General features: G+C 40.0%; 1 long non-coding RNA gene across 1 annotated transcript; it reads left to right on the top strand.

The window, feature by feature from the left end:
• The first annotated feature begins 1,128 nt into the window (after positions 1-1,128).
• LOC122561919 (uncharacterized) lies at positions 1,129-8,940 on the top strand. Its single transcript, XR_006315150.2, has 3 exons — positions 1,129-1,280; positions 5,468-5,534; positions 8,128-8,940. It is a non-coding gene; the product is annotated as an uncharacterized LOC122561919 (long non-coding RNA).
• Positions 8,941-9,158: the final 218 nt, after the last annotated feature.

The raw sequence follows: 9,158 nt of genomic DNA, 5'->3' as shown, positions 1-9,158 counted from the left end.
CAGAAGAATCCATACACTAAACAAATATTTCTTCCTAGCCATATCGAAAAAATTCCTGAAGAAGGGCTTATGCCCGGAACGTCGATTCTCCTGTTCCTTGGATGCTGTCTGACCTGCTGCGCTTTTCCAGCAACACATTTTCAGCATGGATAGTCAACAGCAAGGGTAGGAAAGTAGAAGATAGAACTTAATACTGAGAAGTGTAAAGTGATGCATTCAAGCATGAGGCTGTTTCAGGGCGTGGATGCATGGTCCTGTTTTAGCAGGTGTCTACATCAGCTTGAATCAACAAATATGTATATGATACTATCTTGGAGTCTGTCTGGAAAATGTTCACGTACAATCAGGGAGTCTGCTCAGTGTCCTCTTCTCAGGGAGTGTACACATGGTCCTGTTTCAGAGATTATCTATCTGGTGTTTTTGTCAGGGTGTGGGTATGCAGTGTTTTAAGTATAGTGTTCATTTTGTCCATTTAAGGCTACCATACATACTACAAGGAGAAGAAGTCAGATGGAGAAAGGAATTCATAGGCAGCGTTTCAAAAGGTAGCATGGCTTCTATGCACTCCCTCAGCTAAAATGTCAGTGGCAAAAGTATTCACAATCTTAAAGGTTGCCCGACAGCAATTAAATGCTGGGAACAATTTTAATTGCTTTAAGGCAAAACTTTTGCACGTATTTAGATTGAGGTTCAGCCAACAGCTCCAGCAGTGCTAAACAGGATTGGTGGCCACTGCTGGGAGTACACATATGTCTAACAAAGAGGCACCTGGGCTTTTGGTAAGTCTGGAATGTCATCGGGGTCAGGCTCCCCCACTCTTGTAAAATGTTAGACAGGTAGGGGGAGGGCTATTGGGTGATAGGCTGGTCACCAGGTGGATTTTCTGCCTCATCCACACAACCTTCAAACTCACTGTCAGGGAGCACAAAACCCAGCCTGAAGTTTTAACATTATGTGCAGTTCTGATTCTCATTCAGTATCTTGCTGAATTTTATTGTTTTGTTCCAGAAACTTCACAGTCCTTTTACAAGGAACTTGTTCATATCTTGTTTCACTTGCCTCACAGTTGCTGATTATTAATCAATTTGAGGAAGGAACTACGTTATTTTATGCTTTGGAATTTCCAGCTGTGTACTCTTGCAATCCTTTAAAAACCATCTCATCTACTAATTCAGTCTATTCCTTCCTAAAAGACTCACTGCCTGACGGTGGTAAGGGTCTGACAGAATCTACTGACTTACCGTGTGTGAACCATTGTTTTAATTATGAAACCACTTGAGGTAAGAAAGAACAGCTTTCATCTTTCAGTCATTGAAATGTTGTCTGTTTTCTTGAATGTTTGAACAATGCAGGTTAAATGTCTGATGTTTTGTGTCTGAACTTCTGACAAGTCAGTAAGTACAGTTACCTCAACCATGAACTGTGTTCTAGTCTGCCCAGCACATTGGACCAATCTCTGTGCAGCGTACATCTGCTGTAATTGTTAAATATGTCTATTCCTTAATAACCACTCATTTTCATCTAGCAGACCATTCTGTGTCGAGCACACATCCTCTTACCAGGACAATTTATGAGAGCTCATTTTGAGATTTTCTTGGGGGGTATTATTTATTTTTGAGGGCTATATTTTTGTTTTCAGGGCTCCTTTCTGTCCTCACTAACTCATTTATTAGGTGATACAGTTACAACAAAATAATATCATTTTGCATTTGTTTTGATACATGGGATATTGGATTCAGACAAAAACAGAATTAGTAGGGTTAAACAATATCCTCCAAAAGTATCAATGCACCATTACACATAAAGGTAGAGTAGGCGAAAATGAGAACTGCAGATGCTGGAGATCAGAGTCAAGATTAGAGTGGTGCTGGAAAAGCACAGCAGTTCAGGCAGCATCCAAGGAGCAGGAAAATCAACATTTCGGGCAAAAGCCCTTCATCAGGAATGAGGTAGAGCACACAAGTAACGCATTAGTTTCCTAGACACCACAGTACTTAAATTGGTACAAAACAATGGATATAAGTTAAAACAAAAGTTATTTTAAAAGATAAAATAACTGACACACATCTCCCACACCCAAACAAGTATCATCTCAAACACCTGATACAAATGGTTGAGGTCACAATTACTATGTTTCTCTTGCATTAAGCTGGAACATTTTAGACAGGCATCTCACTGAATCTCAGACTTAAATTTAACAACTGGTAGAACCACCACAAGTTTATACCCACATAGTAGCTCCTGAACCTCTGCAGCCTAAAAGTGCAGATTCCACATTCATTTGCAAAGAATTCATTATCCCAGTGATTTCAAGTTTTCTTGACTCCCAGTTAGCTGAATATTTATTTTCTGATGGGTTTAAAACTGCTCTGCCTCCTTTGTAGGCTCCTTCTCCCCTTAACCCTTTGTAGCCTCCAGCTTCTCTTACTGCTTATAGCTTCCATATCCAAAATCTACTTGAAACTTTTTCCTCCTGTCCAAAATTTTGTGGCCCACTTACTTGCAGTCTCCGCCCTACAGTTCTCTTGTCTCCTCTCCACCAATTCATCTTGCAGACCACTCCTCAACCCCACTACTCTTGCAATCTCCTACTCGCCCACCCCTCTTACAGTCTTCTCTTCCACTGAATCATATTGCTACCACCTTCTCCACCCAATGCACCCTCTCCTGCTCAACAAAAGTTCCAGCCCATGGCAAAAGGCAGCTTCAGCTCCCCTGGTGACTCCCTCAATAATGTAACTTGCCTTCCTAACTGCTCACAGCTCCTCCAGTCATGGGTTGGCTCTCTCCCATGTTTAAATGTCAACTTCTGGAAGTGGCTTTCTCCCAACAATTGCCCCTATGGTTCAAAGTTCCACAGTGCTTTGGTGGATTTGGGGGAAGAATTCACCTGCCACTCTTTGTGTGTTTTGAATCTTCCCATTAGTGAAAGATATAGATTCTCAGCATCTTTACAGAGTTATTAAAAGCATTGCTGTTATGTATGGAGTTTGAGGAAGAGTATAAGAGTTATCAGGTGGACACAACAGCTTACATTGTGTGGTTTCTTGCATAGAAATGTGAGATTATGTATTATCTCTGTAATCTTGAATGGAGCTAGACCCTAAACAATAAATGTATTAGCAATGGAAAAATAGAGACACTGATTTTAACATAGCATTTGTGAGTCTATCATGCATCAGATACCCAAATCTTTACCCTTCAGAAGACAAGACTTTGAAGCCGTACAAAAGGAAAACCAGTGGTGTTCTTGTTTAAAAAGTGTCTTAGACTCTAAAATTTAGAGAACAAAAAGAAACAGGCAATATCAAACATATAGTTCATTCAGTGAGACATGAATAGAAGAAAGTGTCCCAGTGTTGTATTGTTCTTTGGGCATGAGGCCATAGCGAGGGCCCAGAGAGATTTTCTGATGTGACTCTAAAGAAATTAGGAAAGTCCAAGGAGGCATTAAATAACTCCAACCTCTACTCAACTGGAGTAGGTCAAGGGGAGATCTGATTGAAGTGTTCAAGGCTTTGAGGCTTGTTTACAAAGGGAAAAAGTGTATTTACACTGGTTGGGATAAGATGCTCCAGGATGATTAGATCAATCTGGGCAGTCAATAATGAGTGCCTGATCTTGGGTGAGGTGATAGTTGAAACAGTCATGGAGATGAGTAATGCCGTGTTTAAGGACAGAAAAACCTTACAGAGGAGCATTGAGCCAAATAGTCCCTAGTGTTCCAGTTATGTACACATCAACCCAAATGATGAGAAGGTTTTGTGAGCTTTGAAGAGATTAGAGAAGACCATAAAATGAAATGGAGCCATCTGTTCTGATTGAGAGTACTCACTAGAATTTTGAAGAATAAGAGAGGATCTTATAAAAAAACACATAAAATTATTAATGGGATAGGTAAGAAAGAGGCAGGCAAGTTGTTTTCACTGATAGGTGTGACTAGGTTGAGGGGGACAAGGCCTCAGGATTACACGGAGTACATTTAGGACAGAGATGAGGAGGAACTGCTTTTCCCAGACAGCAGTGAATCTATGGAATTCTCTGCACAAGGAAGCAGTAGAGGCAGCTTCATTAAATATATTCAGAACATATATGGGTTTTTGCATGTTATGGAATTAAAGGTTATGGTGATAATGAAGGTAGGAGGAGCTGAGATGATGGACAGATCAGCAATGATCTTAATGAATGGCGGAACAGGCTTGATGGGCCAAATGGCCTACTCCTCCTTCCATTACTATTAAACTATGAAACTATGAGTGAGAGATTTGTAGTGGAACAGGCTCCAGAAACAATCTGAGTGCCAAGTCATAAAAATGCAAAGAATAGGAGCAAGTAAAAGTCACCTGCCCACTCAACCTGCTCCACCAGTCAATAAAGCCATGGTTGTTCTGATGAGACTTTATTTCCACTTTGCTGTCTGTCCCCTCATAATCCTTCACACCCATCTCAGTCTAACTCTGCCTTGAATATATTCAGTGATCACCACTTACACTGTTCACTAGGAGAGACAACTCCAAGCACTAATGACAATGAATTCTTCCTCACATCTACCTTAAATGGGTGACCCCATATTTTGAAGCTGTGTTTCCTAATTCTAGGGGAGACTAAACGTTTGTCTGTAGCAAGGAGTGGGATTTCTCTACAGGCAGACCTGGATTTAGCGATCAGGCTAGGAGGCTTTGTAAAGATGTCGTCACTCCAAGTTTAAATTAGCTTCGGTGTTACAGCCCTGGTGTGTGGCTGACATTCTACAGTGGAGTTCTTTGCAAACAACCTTGGGTCTTCAGATAATAAAGCACTTCAGCCATATGACCAACTTGTACTGTTTACCCAGAATGGTTTAAAGCTGAAAGGCATTGTTATACAATGGAGATGGTTGATGGCAAGCCTTACCCATTTGTTTTTCTCCAGTTCTGGAGAAAAGGGGTGTGACTGCCTCTTGGAAGCAAATGCCCGGATAATTTTTTCACCCTTGATGCAGTGTCCAAAGCTCAGACCCTAATTCACCAACATCAAGCTTAAGACATTACTACACAGGTGGTTGTTGTTGATCAGAGAGGTGTCCATTGCTTCCACATGTTACAGCTGCAATACACCATCTGCCCTGCCATCTTATTGTGTTTTATTGAACTAATTAAGTTTAAAAATACCGCTCAACTCATTTGTTCCACAAAGAACTGCAAGAAATAATTGTGTGGGAATGGGATTCAGTGTTTGAAGGATGGGTGATTATCTTGAAGTTTTATTTCTTTTACCGTTCAAAATCAGAAATTGTTTACAAAAAATGTCTATAACTGAACTGAAAGAGGTTGGGGGACAAAGATTCCGTGAAAGGGGAGGATATCTGTCAGTTGTGACAGCTGATTAAATAGGTGAGTAGATCTGGGGTTCGAAAGAGTTGTGGAAGGCGATGGATTTATGGAAGAATTAAACACTTCTTAAATTAAATTGAATCTTGTTCTTTCAGATAACTTCATCACAAGATGGAACCAACAAATCCTTCAACAATAGAAGCTGTGTTGTTTTTACTAATGGTATGAATCTATTTCTCTTATTTTGTATGTTATTATTTACCTTTATTGTGAACTTTGTGAACAAAACTGATAACATTCATGCTTTCGCGTGCTTTGCGTCATCTCACTGGTTCAACGATGAGGTCAGCCTTCCAGTCATCATAATCTGGCAACATGACGCACACTTGTCTTCATTCCGTTCTCTCTATCTATATTCCTCCACACCTTCATAAACCTCTTCAAGGCTTATCTTTCATTTGGTTATCCATCTATTCCTTTTCACACTGCAGTTCAGTTCATTTTCCATATCAATCACACCGAATCAATATCAAATATTCTCAAGGCAGGTGCAGAATTGGTGTGATACAACAACAACTTGTATATGTACTGGTACCTTCAACAATACCTTCTAAACTGTACTGATAACTTAAATCTCTTTTCTCCCCCTTCTCTATCTTTTCTGAAGACTTTATAGTATTGAGTATTAACCAACCAGTCCTTAACATTTTTAAGCCACATTTCACTGTCTATGACTACATCAAATCATCACATGGCTAGCTGTGTTTGAAGTTCACCAATGTTACTCACTACGTTTATAAACAAACATTGTAAATCTATCTTTATGGTCCTTACAATCCTTGTAAATCTGCTCCTTTCTGATATGGAGCTAATCTCTTCTCACATACTGTCCCATTCTCTTATTTCATGGTCTTATTCCTCTCTACTCCTCTGTGTGATGCTGCCAATCCTCATGACAATTTAGTTGAAACTCTCCCCAACCACACTGGAGCATGGCCCAGTAATGAAATTGGTCCTAATATTGTTAAGAAGCCATTGCATGTTACCCTGGTTCCAAGTAAGAATTGACCTGGGTGAGTGCATTCCACACAACTGGAAGGAATTGGAGAGGAGTTGGAGGATAGGTATAGTGTGGGCTTAGATACAGAGGAAACCTTTCTCCACAGTGTCCCACAAAACACTTTCAGAACAGATTAACAGCATGGGGTTAGGTGCAGAGTAAACCTTCATCGAAGAAGGGCTCATGCCCGAAATGTCGATTCTCCTGCTCCTTGGATGCTGCCTGACCTGCTGCGCTTTTCCAGCAACACATTTTCAGCTCTGATCTCCAGCATCTGCAGTCCTCACTTTCTCCTCTACACTAATCCTATCAACCACTCAAAGTACAGGCACAGGCAAATTACATGAGGATAAAAGCTCCCTCTGTATCATCCCATCAAACTGAAACAAACATAGAGATTGTCATAATATTGGAAAATGGCAACACAACAAGCTCCCATAAGCAAAAATGGGTTAAATGACCAGGTAATTTGATTGGAATGATAATTTAAGGGATAAATACTAACCCTAGCCCTACTTCAAATCATATTAGAACATAGAACATATAGCGCAGTACAGGCCCTTCGGCCCTCGATGTTGCGCCGACAAGTCATACCAATCTGAAGCCCATCTAACCTACACTATTCCATGTACGTCCATATGTTTGTCCAATGATGACTTAAATGTACTTAAAGTTGGCGAATCTATTACCTTGCAGGCAAAGCATTCCATACCCTTATTACTCTCTGAGTAAAGAAACTACCTCTGATATCTGTCCTATATGTATCACCCCTCAATTTAAAGCTATGCCCCCTCGTGCTCGCCATAGCCATACTTGGAAAAAGGCTCTCCCTGTCCACCCTATCTAACCCTCTGATTATCTTATATGTCTCTATTAAGTCACCTCTCAACCTTCTCTTTAACGAAAACAGCCTCAAGTCCCTCAGCCTTTCCTCATAAGACCTTCCCTCCATACCAGGCAACATCCTAGTAAATCTCCTCTGCACCCTGTCCAAAGCTTCCACATCCTTTTTATAATGCGGTGACCAGAACTGTACACAATGCTCCAAGTGCGGCCGCACCAGAGTTTTGTACAGCTACAGCATAACCTCATGGTTCCAGAACTCGATCCCTCTATTAATAAAAGCTAAAACACTGTATGCCTTCTTAAAATCCTGTCAACCTGGGTGGCAATTATGGGACTCTTTCTCTGGATGAGTGAAGCATCCTTGATACAATCTCTCTACATACATGTAGCTTAATATTAATGTAAGATGATCATTCCCACATCCCCATCAAAGTCTCCAGTTCCAAATTTGACTGAAAATTTTGATTGTTTGAAATAAATTATATTCCCCAATGCCTGTTGTTTAGGATGAACAAATAATCAATTTTTCTATAGCACGATAGTTGCGATCCTGTGTGACCCTTTGCGATACAAAAATCACGCAATACAAATAACACAAAGTCTTGGCAATCTAATCATGTTATAACCAACACACATTTTACAATTTTGCATTTTATAAACAGTGTTCCCTATTCTCCAATCACGTTACTGCCAATTTGCATTAACGAAGGATGTGTTATACCAGAACTGACTATATATATATAATTAAGCATGTTTCAGATTGAATGCGGTGTTTATCGTATCAGTTTGGAGGTTATTTCTGCCCAGTTCTGCAACAGAACCTGGAGAAGGGCAAAGCAAATGAAATTAACTGACTTTTTCTACTTGTTTAGAAACATATCTCTTTTACAATGTTTCCATTCTTTGCAGGGCTGCTTGGAGAACTAAACTACAACGTATTGCTTCTCCACTTCCATGGGTAGGAGACACCAAGCTTCATGGCACACTTACAACATTGTCTGTAAAGTTCAAAGTTCAAATAGCAAACATCATCTTCAGAGCTCTGAAACATCCATTTCAGCTTGCCTGCTGGCCAAGAAAATCTTTTTAGACTAGAATATGAATTTAGAAATAACAGGAAAAAGCAACAAGCAAAATATTCATCTCATTGCAGGATTACCTCTGATAGCTGAGGTACACTTACCCGGATTAGAGAATATGCTCAAGCCATTTAGTCTCCAAAGGGCAACATCTGAGTGCATACTCCCTTATATCGAACAACAACTAAATAAAGGTCTCGGTTTAGGATATCTATTTATCCTTTTGTCTTCACCAGATATCCTTGACAGCTAGTTGCCCTTCATATGCTCACACCTGTTAGAACGATGCTAGAGTTGTAACTATGCGAGGAAAAATCATCACATCTAAACTTTGCTTTGGAGTGGACTTTATGGAAGTTTGAACTTGAACTGGACAGATGATGATTTGGGAGATTGTTTACTTTGTAATGAGTTTCTGCTGTGAATGGTGTCACAATGGGCTGTCACAGTTCAGTGTGGATCATGGTTAGGAAAGTATATGTAACTTTCCTGTGAAAAGGTTTCAACACAGTTCCTAACTGATGCACCAGGTTTACCACAGTAATATCACACTATAATGTCTCAATAAATTTTAAAAAGATGTGTTATAATTTTCACAATATTATGTCTCAATAAATTTTAAAAAGATGTGTTATAATCTGAAGGAGCATTGAAGAGATTGAAACAAAAACCATGACCAGGAATTTCCTGAAAGCTATTCTTAGAGTGTTAGAATCATCAACGTCTGCAGACAGAAAAAAGGGCCATTCCGCCCATTCAAAAATAACTGCTTAATTATCCTAGTCCCATTTTCCAGCACTTGGCCCATCGTCTCATGGGCCTAAGCCTCTTGTTCCTCTACTGCATCTGTAAAGCCACCAA

This window comes from Chiloscyllium plagiosum, unplaced genomic scaffold, assembly GCF_037043375.1.
Source record: "Chiloscyllium plagiosum isolate Xiang-an unplaced genomic scaffold, Cpla_swu_hap1 HiC_scaffold_25, whole genome shotgun sequence".
Lineage (NCBI taxonomy): Eukaryota > Metazoa > Chordata > Chondrichthyes > Orectolobiformes > Hemiscylliidae > Chiloscyllium > Chiloscyllium plagiosum.
The sequence above is the reverse complement of the archived record's forward strand: the minus strand, read 5'-3'. Positions and strand labels throughout refer to the sequence as shown.